General features: G+C 42.4%; 1 protein-coding gene and 1 long non-coding RNA gene across 3 annotated transcripts in view; one reads left to right on the top strand and one right to left on the bottom strand.

The window, feature by feature from the left end:
• Positions 1-444: 444 nt before the first annotated feature.
• Positions 445-14,707, bottom strand: LOC140263797 (uncharacterized). Of its 2 annotated transcripts, XR_011905955.1 has the most exons (4): positions 14,529-14,693; positions 11,796-11,937; positions 2,188-2,363; positions 447-1,344 (listed from the first exon to the last, which is right to left on the bottom strand). It is a non-coding gene; the product is annotated as an uncharacterized lncRNA (long non-coding RNA). The 2 variants fall into 2 exon arrangements; XR_011905954.1 differs by lacking the exon at positions 11,796-11,937 and having other exon boundaries at positions 445-1,344; positions 2,188-2,828; positions 14,529-14,707.
• Positions 14,374-14,710, top strand: part of GLIS3 (GLIS family zinc finger 3) — a 146,181-nt gene continuing 145,844 nt past the window's right edge. The window contains exon 1 of the mRNA XM_072358974.1: positions 14,374-14,389. The gene's annotated coding sequence lies outside the window, so the exon portion shown is untranslated. The remainder of the gene's footprint in view (positions 14,390-14,710) is intronic.

Here is a 14,710-nt window from a genome sequence, read left to right as displayed (position 1 = left end):
TTTCTTGGTAATATCTCTGGTGATGTTCTTTCTGCTTCTGACTAGACAGTGCTGATAACTTTCCAATGCTTTAGCTACAGTGTTGATAACCCTCCAGTAGATAGACCCACTTGAATACTAATTCTAGTAAATCTTGCTTTGTTTCTCAGTGCAACCCACAAAGCAAGTAGGGTAGATCAGAGTATCTCCTCCATATCATATTCAGTATCTTTTCTATATTATACATTGCACACATGGGAAAAGTCATCAAGCAAGCTCATGGCTGCTCAAGGTTAAAGTCAGGACCTTTGGGAAGTAAAGTATGGGGACCAAATATACACTGTATCCATTCCACTCTGCATAAGGATAGCAGGAACTACCTGTCTCACTCCAATTTAGGAGAGAGGCAAGGTTCTTTTGATATGTTATGCCTGGCGTGAGATTAAGAAGAGAAACATTCAAATGTTGATCCAACCGGTTTATTAGAAATAATAGACAGCTGAGGGGATGGGGAAGGGAGAGTGGCGAATATCAAAATTAGGGTGATGGGGACGGGAAAGTGGGCGATAGGAAAGGTGGGAAAAGGCAAGAATTACGTAAAGGCGGGGACAGTCACCTCCTGGATGCAGCAGCGTCCCGTTGCACATTGTTTCGTTGATCCGGGGAAAAAATAAGCGTAGGGGAGAGCAGCAGCAGAGTGGCAGGCCGCAAGCAGCAGATCGGTGCAGCACAGAGCAGGCAGTAGAAGGAGCAGCGGGATCTCAGGGAACAGTATGGTCTCACGAAACAGTCTCAAGCAGAGAGGTCTCAAGGAGCAGAGTCTCGAGCAGCAAGCCCAGGTGAATCCGTTGGCAGCAGTAGGACAACGATGGAGAAATCTAAGGCCAGATACCTAGATGTTCTTCATGCATGCATCTTCTTCAGTATGCAGGCGTTCACGTAGTGAGGCATCTGATGTCAGAAAACCTAAACCCATGGTTTGTCCATGCTCTTTTTATCCTACTTCTTCCCAGCCTACATGACATTCCAGGGAGGCTTGGGTCAGAGTCATGAGAGTGCCTCGGAGATGGCCATCTTCCTTGAGATAAGCTCACACAAAAAGACCACTTTAGGGCCATTCATCTGCAGCTTATCTCTCTCTCGTTGCCACTGGACTTGTCCATCTGTTACCCTCAGACAAAGGATTTATCATCCCCTACCCAGGGCTTGCCTGGACTTGTCCATTTCAGCAAACTTTTGAGGCAGTAGTGTAAAAAGGCATGGCCTCTTACACTACTTGCACAGAGTTGCCACATCACTGGCAGGCTGGAGGGCTGAGCTTGGACTTCCCCATTTCATCTCTGCTGGGTGGGCTCCTGTGCAGGCCTAATAGGTCAGATAGAAGGGGGAATATCTATTAGGCAGATGAAGAAGTCTGTAACCTTCAAGAACTTCTGCCAGTGAGACACCAAGTCATTTATGAAAACACTAAAAAGAACTGGCCCTATAATGGCATGGTAATACAAGAAAGACTATTCAGATCAGAAGCTGTGGCTTCTGCATGAGAAAGCAAAGCTCAGAACCAAGAACATCTCCAGAAGAAGAGAAAACCAAAATCAAGTAAGCTCTATGATGGCCCTGATAATGACCTGATTGGAGGAATAGCATGTGGCAAGGTACAACTCATGACTCAGAATAAGCACCTACATGCATGGTTAAGGAGTGCTTGTGGAATGTTTTGTTGACATGTAAAGGTGGGTGGGAAAGTTAAAGGAGAAAACTTGTGAATGTGTATAAGGGATGTTAGAACCTATAATTAGCAACTTGGATCATTCCCATCTGAGTCCATGCTTCAGATGCTACACAATGGAGTCCTGTGATGCACCACTAGTTACCATTTACTGTAATCCTTTGAGCCTGACCCACGTGTCAATTGCTCACCAAACCACATTATATTTTTACCTAGCTGCATGCTAGACATTTTGTCCAGAAGGGCATTGTGAGAAAAAGTACCAAAACTTTACTGAAATCCAAAAAAGGTAACATCAACTTTAGTCAACTACATGGGTGACCTTGTCATAAAAGGAAACTAACTTAGTTAAACAGAACCTTTTTTCTCATGAAACCATGTTGGCTGTGACTAACAACTGCACTTTCTTTCAGCTGTTTTTCAGTATCTCCTGGCACAATTTGCTCCATAATTTTATCAGGCACTGAAGTGAGACTCACCGGCCTGTAACTACATGGGTCTTCCTTCTTTTCCTTCTTCAGTACTGGAGTGATGTTAGCCAGCTTCCAGACAACTGGGACCTTTACAAATTTCCAAGACCACTGGACAGTAATTGAGGGATGTCTCACAATGACATTAGGGAGTACTCAGGAAAGTGATCAGTACTCAGGCTGTACTGCAACACAGATTAATAAGAATTTACTGCAGTTTTTCTGGATCAATTAGGATCACAAATTCTGAACTTGCCATAATTTTCCTAATAATATACATATATTCTTTAATTATTTTCTCTTCTGTTTAGAAACTGGGCCTGTAAATTGGTGGAGATCTAACAAAATACTTCCATCTTTGCATTCATACCACTGACTTTAATGTGAAAGAATAGGTACCATTGTCACTCCAGTAACACCTCTCAAGAGTACAGAGTTCAAAATGTTCTTCATCCTTCACAAAACTAATTGCAGCACAGCTGCTAATAAAATACTCCCAGTAGACATACTGAATTGAATGTTGTGTGGTACCCATATCACTCAGTAACAACTGTTCCCTCGAGACCAATCCTTTTTCCATTCTCTCCAAACTGCTGGCTCTTCCAGAACCTGGTTACCAGGGCATCTCTGCATCCTGTGAAACCTGAAACCTAGCAAAAACGGAAACAAAACAAACATTTCATAGAAAATATTCTTCAGAATATTGAGTGAGGTCAAGGCTGGCACTTAAAATTTCCAAAGGCTTCAGGGGTCAGGGGGAGGTCTGCCACACTGCTACTGTAGCACTTGGAGCATCAGAGACTGAAGGTCAGAAGTTTCTTACCCTGGTGTGCGTAGGTGGAGGATCTGCACCGTGATTAAGCTGGAGAATCTACATTTGAGTTCAGTATAATTATGAATTCCCAAAAGAGTCTGGAACGTGAATAGACCCTGTCTCAAGTCTGTCCTCCAGAGGTCACTGCAAACCCGTTTCTGAGACAACCACAAAGCTGTTAAGGAACAGCACCACACTAATGCTGAACACAGTCTGAAGGTTCTTTGTCTGTAAGTAGAATTTATACTTCATTCCTTCTTGCTCATTGTTAAATAATGTTATTTTTCATAGACAGACTCTATGAACTGTGAGGGCACGACATTAGCAAATATTGTTTTTTGACGTAGTTTCTCTGAGTTAGGAATCAAAAAACAAGAAACAAAGAAAAACCTGGTCATTCTTTTTAAAAAATAGATCCTGCTCTGTAAGCTAGAAAAAACCTCACTGAATCCTGAATATTTGATTTTCTCCTACCTTAAGCTGTTCAGTAGTTTCAAAGATGTCTGACAGTTTCTATGAGCTTAGCAATAGGGTTATTTTGTTTTGGTTTTGGTTTTTGGGTTTTGTTTTTTTTTTTTTTTATATTTTTTGTTGTTCAGTAATAAAGAGGTTGAAAAACTGTAAATACTACCTTCGAATAAACAGTTCCAACATCTAGATTGAACATAAGCCTGAATTGTCACAAACAGTTCTATGAAGAACTAGCCTTCATTTAACAGGAATGTGATAATATCTAATAACTTAATTTTCAGGTGGTTGTTGAAGTCTTTATCTTCATTGTTGGAGTGCGAGAGATGAAGGGAATTCTGGTGCTTCTTTTCTTGTGCCAATATTTTTTGAATAGTGTTTCTAAACTACTGAAATAAGATTTGGGAAAATGGTGCTGTTCTGGCTTCTTTCTGCATTCTGTATAAAATTATTTTTAAAATTTGTGCTAAATGATGAAAAACAGGCCCACAGCATGTCTAAGGCCTCATGGTATTTCATTTAGCACCTTCTCAGTTGATGAACTGATGATGCCTGTGCTCTGGCTCCTGGGCTTGGTGGGGCTCTGCACCCAGTGCTCAGAGAGAGGCTGTGGGCACTCAGTTTTCTCTTTTGTGGATCCTGAGATTGCAGCTTCACCACTTCTCAAACTGAACTTAGTATCCTGAACATGGACAAACCCTGGAAAATAGTAACTTGTATGCCTGTCTTAGAGAGACCGTTGTTTAGGTAGACAACCAGTGTCATTCCTGTGTGGAGAACTGAGCACATACATTTCAGAAGTCTGCTCAAAATTAGTTAGAAAGTGTATGGCTGACCTTAAGGGCAAGGTCTAACTTCTGAGGATTCTGCCACTCTAAAACAACCACGTATCTTAATGGGGACTGTAGGTAAGGTAAAATAGTGCCAAGGAACTAATAGACACCCCATGACTGATGATTTGTTTTAGAGTAAATATATATATATATATACATATATATATATATAATTGTATAGCGAAAGACAGAGTCTCAGAAAAAAAAATAAAAATACTACTTTATAATTGCAAAAGGCCACTTTCATACTATTTGAGCTATCACAGTCAGCACTGGCCTTTTTTTGGTGAGATACTCAGCTCTGTAGGGGTCGCATTCTACGCTGAAGAAGGGAATTTTCTCGGCTGTTTGAGGAGTAGCACTGTCAGACAGAGGTGCTGGATGCTATTGTCCTGCATGTGGAAGCGCCATTCTGACACTGCATGGGTGGAGCCAGGAGCAGCAGTGGAATTACCTCCTGTGTGTTTAAATCCTGCCGCTAGGTAGTTGGATGATCCAGAACTGGATGGGCAAATGGTGCAGTGTGTCAGAAGGGAGTGGTGTGGCAAGATAACACACTATAATATAATCTAATTGAAATTGAGGCTAATAAATCAAGTAAAATAAGAGAGAGAGAGTTTTCCGAAGACCGAGAAGCCTACTTTGAAATTGGAGGTGCAAATTTGCTTGGAAGCACACCCACATCCACTGCCAGGCAGCGAGAGAGTGAGAGCATCACTTCCATTACATATTTTCCTCTCTGACTGTGAGGTCCTCTGGGATGTGTAGTTCTTCTCTGTGCTCCACATTATGTCATGGTGTGGAATACCAATAGCAAAACTTACAAAACCATGACACAAAGAAGTTACTAGGATGTGCAGGGAGAAAACTAGAAAGGCAAAAGCCCAGCTTGAACTCAAGCTGGTCTTTGGAGTAAAAGAACAAAACAAACAAACAAAAAAAAAAAAACAAAAAACCACCTTTTTGTCAGATATATTAAGAGCAGAGGTAAGAAGAATCTCCATCCTTTACTGGATGTGGCAGGGAATGTGCCCACTGAAGGTAAGGAAAAGACTGAGGTTCTCAGTGCCTTCCTTACTACTCTTTAAAAGTCAGACCATTTATCCTTGGGATACTCTACCTCCTGACTTAGAAGTCTTAAAGGGAGAACAGAATAAACCTTCTATGATTCAAATGGAATCAGTTTGAGACCTACTACTCCACCTGGACTATCACAGGGCTATGGGGCCAGAATGGATCCGCCCAAGAGTACTGAAGGAATTGGCAGAGGTAATTGCCAAGCCACGTTCCGCCGTCTGTCGGACTGCACAGGTCCCAGAGGACTGAAGGTTTGCCAATGAGACTCCCATCTAAAAGAAGAGTTGAAAGGAGGATCCAAGGAACTACAGGCCTGTCCACCTGACCTTGGTTCCAGGTAAGGTTATGGAGCAGATAATCTTGAGGGAGATCACATGATAGGTGTGGGACAATTATGGGATCAGGCCTAGACTTGGTGATCTTTAAGTTCCTTTCCAACCTGAGCAATTATATGATTCAATGAAAAGTGGGTCCTTTACTCTGCTAGGTAAATAATTCGTTGGATGGCTGGGTCCAGAGAGTGGTGGTGAATGGAGTTAAATCCATCTGGTGACTGGTCATGAGTGGTGTTCCCCAGAGGTCAGTAATGGAGCTTGTCCTGTTCAGTATCTTTATTAATGACCTGGATGAGGGGATTGAGTGCACCCTCAGTAAGTTCACAGATGACACCAAGTTGGTAGGAAGCATCAGTCTGCCTGGGGATAGGAAGGTCCTTCAGAGGGATCTAGGCAGGCTGGATAGCTGTGCTGAAGGCAGCGTGATGAAGTTCAACTAGACCAACTGTCAGGTCCTGTGCTTTGGCCATAACCACCTTCTGGAAACACTACAGCCTTGATGTAGAGTGTGCAAGAAATGTGTGGAAGAAATGGACCTGAGGCGATTGGCAGTCAGCTGAACATAACCCATCAGTGTGCCCTGGTGGCCAAGAAGGCCAGTGGTGACCTGGTTTGTATCAGAAAGTGTGTCCAGCATGAGCAGGGAAGTGCTGATCCCTTTGTAGTCAGCACTGGTGAGGTTACACCTTGAATACTGTGTTCAGTTTTGGGCTCCTAACTACAAGAAAGGCAATGAGGCTCTGGAGCATGTCTACAGAAGGGCAACAAAGCTGATGAGGGGTCTGAAGCACAAACCTTATGAGGAGCAGATGAGAAAGCTGGGATTGTTTAGTTTGGAGAAGAGGAGGCTGAGGGGTGACAACTTGGAGGTTTTTTCCAACCTTGGTGATTCTGATTCCATTGTCCACAAAGAGTGTAAAGAAGCAGGTTAATCTCAGAGTGAATCTATGTTACAAGACCTGTTCTGTCCCAGGCTGGCTAATCATAGAAACCTAAGAAGACACCTAATGTTATGTCAGGTGACAAAAATGTTTTTTTGGATATGTGATTTCAATACAAAAACTGAAGACGGAGATGGCTGTTTCTTTCCACATTAATTTATTAGTTTAATCAGTAATTTTATGAGACATGTACAAACGCATATTCTCTGAAAAAATGTAAACTTAAGCAAGGCCCTCCAATTCACCATGTTTTCCCTCTCTCTTTGTATTTGCATTATTTCCTAGCATCTCTACTTTGTGAGATACAGATAATCATAGATCCAATTCAGCAAAGCATTTAACATTTCCTTAGTTTCAAACATTTTAAACTATTTCTACTGAGATCCAACCTACTTCACTTACTTCTGCAGGCCTCAGAAATGTTTTCTTGTAACAGCAACTGTTACAAGATGCTGTACAATGAATATTCTTGGGGGGAAAAAAAAAAAAAAAAAAGAAAAAAGAAAAAAAGAAAAAAAAAGTGTAAGAGCAATACAACAGAGATGTTTATAAGTACTGCCAGTTGTTGCTGACATGCAGCACTGTTTTACTTCAGAGGATGTAGGCCCATGTTACATTGGTGTGATTACTTTTGATTAGATTCTTGTGTGTATACATGAGTATATATGAGAAGAAATATGGCAGCTCTCTTTGAAATTAAAATAGAGCTTGTGCCAAAGCTCTTGAATGCTAATGGGTGAGAAGCAGATGATACTTCATTACTGTTAAAAAGTATTAGCATTTAATTTCACTGTTTTCCTATGGATAAGTTTTTCCATTAAAAAATGAAAAAATAAAAAAAAATATGCATCTCTATGCTGTGTAACATAATGTGTTATCAGAGCTGTCTGAAAAAAAACAACTGTTCTTGCACATATTACACTTTGCATCTAATCCGATCTAGATTCAGCTATGCAAGAAAGAACTTCGAATGAGTTTGTGAAATGTAGGAAATGCCCCTAAATATCTTAGCACTTTCCTGGAAACCATTGGAAGATTTTGTTTTCCTAAAGCTCAAGTTTGCAGAACTTGTTTTTCTAATGCTTATATCGTACAATATTTCTGACAGTGTCATTTTTCCAAGTTAAGTTTCACCTTAAACTATGAATGCTAGGTTTGTGTAGAAATGCAGACTCCTTCAGTTAAGAGAACACTGCAAATTAGTAACTTGTGCTTTTAATGAAAGCATTTTAAAAGGGAGCTCTAAGAGCCCTTTAGAGAATAAATTAAGGACAGAAAAAAATCAGTGTAGTGCAAAGATGATAATTTATGCTTAGCAACTTAGAGAAAATGCACAGAAATTTGTCTAAACCAATAATGCTTATGGGTTGGTATTATCAGTATTACAGAAGTATGTGAAGTTCTTATCAGAGAGCAGGATTTGGTGCAGTCTAAGAAATAACAAGTAAAACAAAGCAGGGAACATTCAAAAGCTGAAGTGACAGACACATACACTGCATGAATTTTTGGTTTGCTGCTGTTACCTGCAGTTCTATGAATTACTTCCAACCATTGCCTTTTAAGCCTATAGCCAAAACAGATGTAGAAATCTAAAACTAATGCAGTATGATCTTATCTGCATTAACTGATGTATTGCAAGTGTGCTGAACCATGGTCAAACCACAGGTGTCTGGGACTGGAAAAAATACAGAACTCTTGAGATAATGGGTTGTAATCAATGGTTCTGTCTCAAAGTGGAAGTCGGTCACAAGTGGTGTCCCTCAGGGGTCAGTCTTGGGACTGATGCTCTTGAACATCTTCATCAGTGACATAAATGATGGAATCAAGTGCACCCTGAGTGAGTCTGCAGATGACACCAAGCTGAATGGTGCAGTCAATACACTGGAGGCAAGGGAAACCATCCAGAGCGACCTGGACAGACTGGAGAAGTAGGCCCATAAGAACCGGATGAGGTTCAACAAGGCCAAGTGCAGGGTGCTGCACTTGGGCCAGGGCAATCCCAGGTGTTTATACAAACTGTGAGAAGAACCCCTTGAGAGCAGCCCCATGGAGAAGCACTTGGGGGTCCTGGTGGATAAAAAGCTGGACATGAGCCAGCAGTGTGTGCTTGTAGCCCAGAAGGCCAACTGTGCTCTGGGCTGCATTTAAAAGAGGAGTGGCCAGCAGGGAGAAGCAGGTGATTGTTCTCCTCTACTCAGCTCTTGTGAGGCCCCATCTGCAGTACTGCATCCAGGCCTGGGACCCCCAGCACAAGAAGGATGTAGAGCTCTTGGAACGGCTCCAGAGGAGGGCCACTAAGATGATCAGAGGGCTGGAGCACTTCTGCTATCAAGAAAGATTGAGGGAACTGGGCTTTTTTAGTTCAGAAAAGAGAAGGCTCCAGGGAGACCTCATTGTGGCCTTCTGGTATTTGAAAGGAGCATATAAACAGGAGAGGGTGCTTCTATTTATGGGGGTGGATAGTGACAGGACCAGGGGAAATGGTTTTAAACTAAGGGGAGGCTTAGGTTAGATATTAGGAGGAGGTTTTTCACACAGAGGGTGGTGATGAACTAGAACAGATTGCACAAATAGGTTGTGGATGCCCCATCCCTGTAGGCATTCAAGGCCAGGCTGGATCTGAGTCTAGGCAGCCTGGTCTAGTGGCTGGCAACCCTGCACATAGCAGGGGGGTTGAAACTAGATAATCATAATGGTTCTTTTCAACTCAGGCTATTCTATAATTCTAAATCTCCCACCAGCTTTGTTACCCTTATCTGGACATGCACTAGGTCCTCAATGCCTCTCTTGCAGTAAGGGGCCTGAGAATGAGTGCAGTACTCAAGGTGCTGGCTCATCAGTGGTGAGTGCAGAGGATTGATCACAGTATTTTCTCAACTACATCAGTTCTTGGGTGGAAATCCTAAGGCAATATGATGATGAAAGCTAACTACTATGTTGTAAAATAACTGTAGCCATGTAGGTTTCTGTTCTGATCTAGGAAATACAATTTAACATTAAAATTAGTGCTGAAGTGAGTAAGCACACAAACAATTAGAATAAACACTGCAAAGCCATGTATGTGCCACAGAAGTGGTTAATAAAATGCTTACTTTCACAAACAAGAAAAGCAAGTTTCAATGTTGCATTTATCATCTTTTCAATCTGAAATTGCTGAGGCCTACGGAAGAAATCATAATTAATATCAGAAGATCTTACTGCAGGACAAACAGTAGTTCTATTTTATCGCAGGATTTTCTTCTAAGGTTTCTGGGTGAACTGTGGGAAATTTCCACCATTACACCTTACTTCAACCCCAATTAATGTCCTACCTGCAATGCTATTTATACCTGTGTCAGTCATCAACAGACAGTAGGGAAACAAATGGACATCATACCAACTCCTAATACTCAAATCTATTATAGTCTATGAATGGAAATTAAGAATGCTTGGTTTCCTATAATTGCCTGCATATTTCATTGTTCTACATCAAATTCAGTTTGATTTCAGGTTCTATTTTGGCAGAGACTGAGTTTCCCAGGCAAAAGTGTTCTCTTCAGCTTTGTCTAATGAAAAGCATCAGTAACAGCTAATAGCGAACTGTATTAGCTGAACTGCAGTGCTCATGCCAGGTCTTCTCCTTGACCAAATTTTTATGTGCTTGGAAACATATTCCACCCACAGTCTCATTTCCAACTTCCTAAGGTGCACGGTAGAATGGAGTTCCCCTGCAATTAATTTTTATTTCTGACCTTAAACAGTTGTCCTGTACCACCACATGCTATTATACAAAGTGTCTGCATTCTTCTGAAACAGTTCTGTGTAGGTTCGTATCACATATTATTGATCTACATTTTACTTAAGCGGATTCTGTTTACCAGCTCAAGTTTAGTCTGTATCAGAGGCCTGCAGAATTTGTCAAACTCTGATTCTCCAAGAATGTAAACAGAATGCAAGTATTTTCCAATACTTACTCCTTTTTCCTCCATTTACACATTCTGCATGAAGGAATTTTTAAATGTCAGTCTAATGATGGACTTTGTACATCAGTTCACATTGCAGGGTAGTGCCAGTTGCTGGAGTTGCAATGGAGGAAGTGAATGAAAGAATCTCTAGATGCTGCAAGTGACTTTGGAAATGTTAGCAACGTGCTCTGCACATTGTTAAATGTACTGTCAAGAGAAGGAGAAATAAGTTGCCTTGTTTCCTCTATAACAGTTAGAACCCATCACAGAAGTATAAATGAAATCAGAATATAGAAACAGGAATCAGAATTACAAAGGTAAAAAAAGCTTAGTTGCTCTCCTTTGTCATGATAGCATTAAACAGCCCTCCTCTCAGAAGAGCTGGGTAAATGTGACCTGTCTTGCTAATTCATGATTAGCAAGATGAATAAAAAGGACCCAGGGCTCACCCCCACAAACCTTGATCCATTCCTTCTGAACTCAGATCTCTAGGTCTGCTAAGCATCTCCACATGACATATGAAGGGTAACACAGCCCCAAAGATGCTGAAGCAGAAAAGGTGGGAGATAGACCTCTCTGGAAGAGTTCATTCTCTCCAGGGAGCCACTGTAAGCTGAGGTGGAGAACATACAATACTCGCTTTTACAGATAAACCAGGAAAACACAATTGCATGATAATGGAATATATTTAATGTCCATCCCATATGTATGTGACACATATATAATTCAAGAAACAATTTGATGATGACTTGTCAATTGCTGCAAAATATCTTGAAAAAGCTTCTCCATATTTGCTTCTGTCTGAGAAGTTGTATGCTCAACCTTGTGTCCACTCTAGTCAGTACATCTGAGGCTTGAAGAGGAAACAAGCCTTTCTCATTCTTCATTCTTCTAAATCTCTTACTAGATGTAAACATATTCTACCTATTCTCTTGAATTCTTTTGCTTTATTTTCAAAGGTGATCTCATCCTCCACTTAAACTGACTACCACTCTGTATTGGTATTGGGTTTTAGAACAGTTTTTCAGTCTTGCTACAGCAATGCAAAGCAAACAAACAAACAAAAAAATAGATCTAATTTTCTCTTTTACAGACTCAGTTCCTCTGGTGCTCATATACAGAAGATTGTGATGTGTAAAATGAAAATCAGATTGTTATATTCTCTTCACTTGGGACTAAAGTGACAAAACAACAGTTTTCATTACCTCAGGAAATACCAGTTTGGTCTTGGCTGGGTGATAGCATGAGTTTGCAGGGAATTCCGATGTGAACTCTCATGTATCTGAATTCACTTTTTCAGTTCATTATTTTCATTGGATACAGGGATTGAGCTAGAGAGGGGAAAAACTGCAATGGAAACAAGTTAGTTTGATATAATAAAATGCACAAGTTTTCTGACAGAATAATGAATTAACCTTTTAATCTTCAAGAAAGTCATTTCCTGTATGGAATGAGTATGGGTGCATATTAAAACATCTTCAACTCTGTAAAAACTAAGGAAGATTTGAACTGCAGTGCCTAATATTAGTTTTGGTATTGTGAGATCTACACTGCCACTTTTGTTCCCTGCTCAACATAATTCTCAGTGGTCTTCAATGACAACAGCAAAAACTCCCTCTTCCTGCATGTAATGGATGCAGAACCCTTGTGTTTTAGAATATGTGCTTCACAAAGTAGTATACAGCTAGAATCCATCAATTTTTTTTCACTGAAGAATTGACATTTTACCTCCTACAGATAGACATAGCTCAATAATGGATAAAGATTTTTTTTTAATGGATGTTGGATTTGTTTTCCAACAACACCCTCAGTGGTTACTTAAGGAAATTTAAAAAAAGCAGTTTAGCTGTTCTGGTACTTCTGAACTAAAGTACAAATTTTGCAGATGTCTTTCAATTTATTTATTTGGTTGGATAAACCCAGACTGCTCATTTGCAATGTGAGTCTATCAGTATCATTACAGGTAGTACAATACCATTTCAGGGCTAGCCCCTGAGATATTCAGTGATGAGATCCAGCTAAAATGTAATTGCATGAGAAGTTCTGGGCTACACAGAGAGACAGTAAACAAAATGGGATGTTTTAATTTACTTGGCTCACAAATCAGCCATTTCACTTGATAAAGACCCCTTCTTCATTTGTTAATGCTTTTAATATGCTCTTTAAAGTCAGGCACTACTTACAAATACTTGCCTTTTATGATAATCTGTATATGTTACATATATTTATGTCATGGTTTTGTAATTTTTGCTATTGGTATTTCACATCTTAACATCATGTGGAACACAGAGAAGAACCACACATCCCAGAGGACCTCATGGTCAAGAAGGAAAATACGTCACCAAAGTGATGCTGGCTCTCTCTCTCACTGCCTGGCAGTGAATGTGGGTGTGCTTCCAAGCTGTGGCACCTTCAATTTCAAAGCAGGATTCTCAGTCTCTGGAAACCTCTCTCTCTCTCTCTTATTTTACTTGATTTATTAGCCTCAATTTTCAATTAGATTGTATTATATTGTGTTATCTTGCATTCCAATACCATAGTTAGTAAAATAAGTTTTCCCCCTTAGATCATTGCCGCTGCTCTATTTGTTTCCTTGAGTCCAGCTCCCATCTCCCTACCCCTCTCCCCTTTTCCCTTCCAATTTTTGGGGTCAGGGGCCCCACGGGCCTACTGTCCCCCTGTCATGGACATAGATTGATCTAGGTAACTCCGTGACAATTTATTTTATTTAAACATAACTCAATCACTGCCTAAGCATCCATGCACTTAGAAGGAAAGAGACTGCAAAACAGTGTCACTGTATGAAATGAGTAAATGGCAAGAGAAGAGCTAATGATCTCAAGGCTGGACTTAGGCAGCTTGATGACATGGGTGCACCCTGACAAACCTGCCCCACACCCCATGCCCATGCATGCAGGTAGGTATCTTGCTCTGGGACTCCTCTGCCGGCAGGCATCCCACCACAAGGCCTGGTCATCAGTAACCTCAGAGCCCAGCTCTTCAGCTGCTTATCTCCACCCCAGTTATGTTTCCAATTACCCAGTTATAGCAGTTAAAGAAAACTAATCCATGACTACACCAAAAGTTCTGACTTGTGGCCACCTCTCTCCATCTGCGAAAGATGCACCCTGGGGCCAGCACAAGGGTATGCGTGACCCTGAGAGCCTTCCTAAGTGTGCAGACCAAGGCAGCAGATCTGCCTCAATATCCTCCTATTAGCCTTACTTTATCCCGCTGCTAGTCTGACCTCTGGTAAACCTGTGGTTTACAAGAAGAACCCCACTTATAGGAGAGAAGAACCTCTGCCTTCACACCACATTTCTAAAAATCGCCCACGAAATCATCACCAAGCATCTAACCTCCTGGCCCTCTACCCCACCCCAGAGGCGCTGTCCCCTTTCCTCACCTCTTCCACATCGCTACACTGGCCACTCCTGCACCTCGCAGCAGGTTCCCAGCACCCTCCCCCCCGCCCCTTACAGGTCCATACAGTTCCGCGTAGTCCCTTTAAATCCCCATGCAGATCCCGCCCGTGCCACCCCCAAATGCTCTCATCCCCCGCAGTGCCCCTCCAGCCCTAGAAGAGCCACTCCCGAGCAGCCACGGCAAGGGTTAACGGCGGGGCCGGCGGGCACACGACGGCACGGCCCGGCCGGGTTCCGCGCTGCCGGCGGGGAGGTGGGAGGTGAGCGCGGCGAGGCGTGCGCGACCGCTCCGCTCCCCGTTCCGTCCGGTCCCGCCTGCCTTCAGCCCCCGGGGAAGGGGAGAGGGAGTTCGGCCCCTCTGCCGACGGGAGAGGGTGAGTCGGCAGCTCCCGTCCCCCGCGTCACACCAAGGGGGGGTGGAGGCGGAAGGGTTGGGAGAGGAGAGAGGAGAGTTGCGGGGGAGAGAAAGCCAAACAAACGCGCCTGCGGTGAGGTTAGCTGGCCGTTACTCACCGCGCTGGCCAGCTCGCTGCTTCGAGAGGAGGGCGCAGCGCCGTCTGGCAGAACGGGACACACACACCCTCCCTGCAGACGGGTCGCGCCGCAAGTGAATAAGTGGAGATAGGTAACCGCCGGAGAACGGCGCGACTACCACCGGCAGCGCGGCGCGGCGGCAGCAGCGTGAGCGGCTCGGC

This window comes from Excalfactoria chinensis, chromosome Z (genome assembly GCF_039878825.1).
Source record: "Excalfactoria chinensis isolate bCotChi1 chromosome Z, bCotChi1.hap2, whole genome shotgun sequence".
Lineage (NCBI taxonomy): Eukaryota > Metazoa > Chordata > Aves > Galliformes > Phasianidae > Excalfactoria > Excalfactoria chinensis.
Note: the sequence above shows the minus strand (reverse complement) of the source record. Positions and strands in the feature narration are given on the sequence as shown.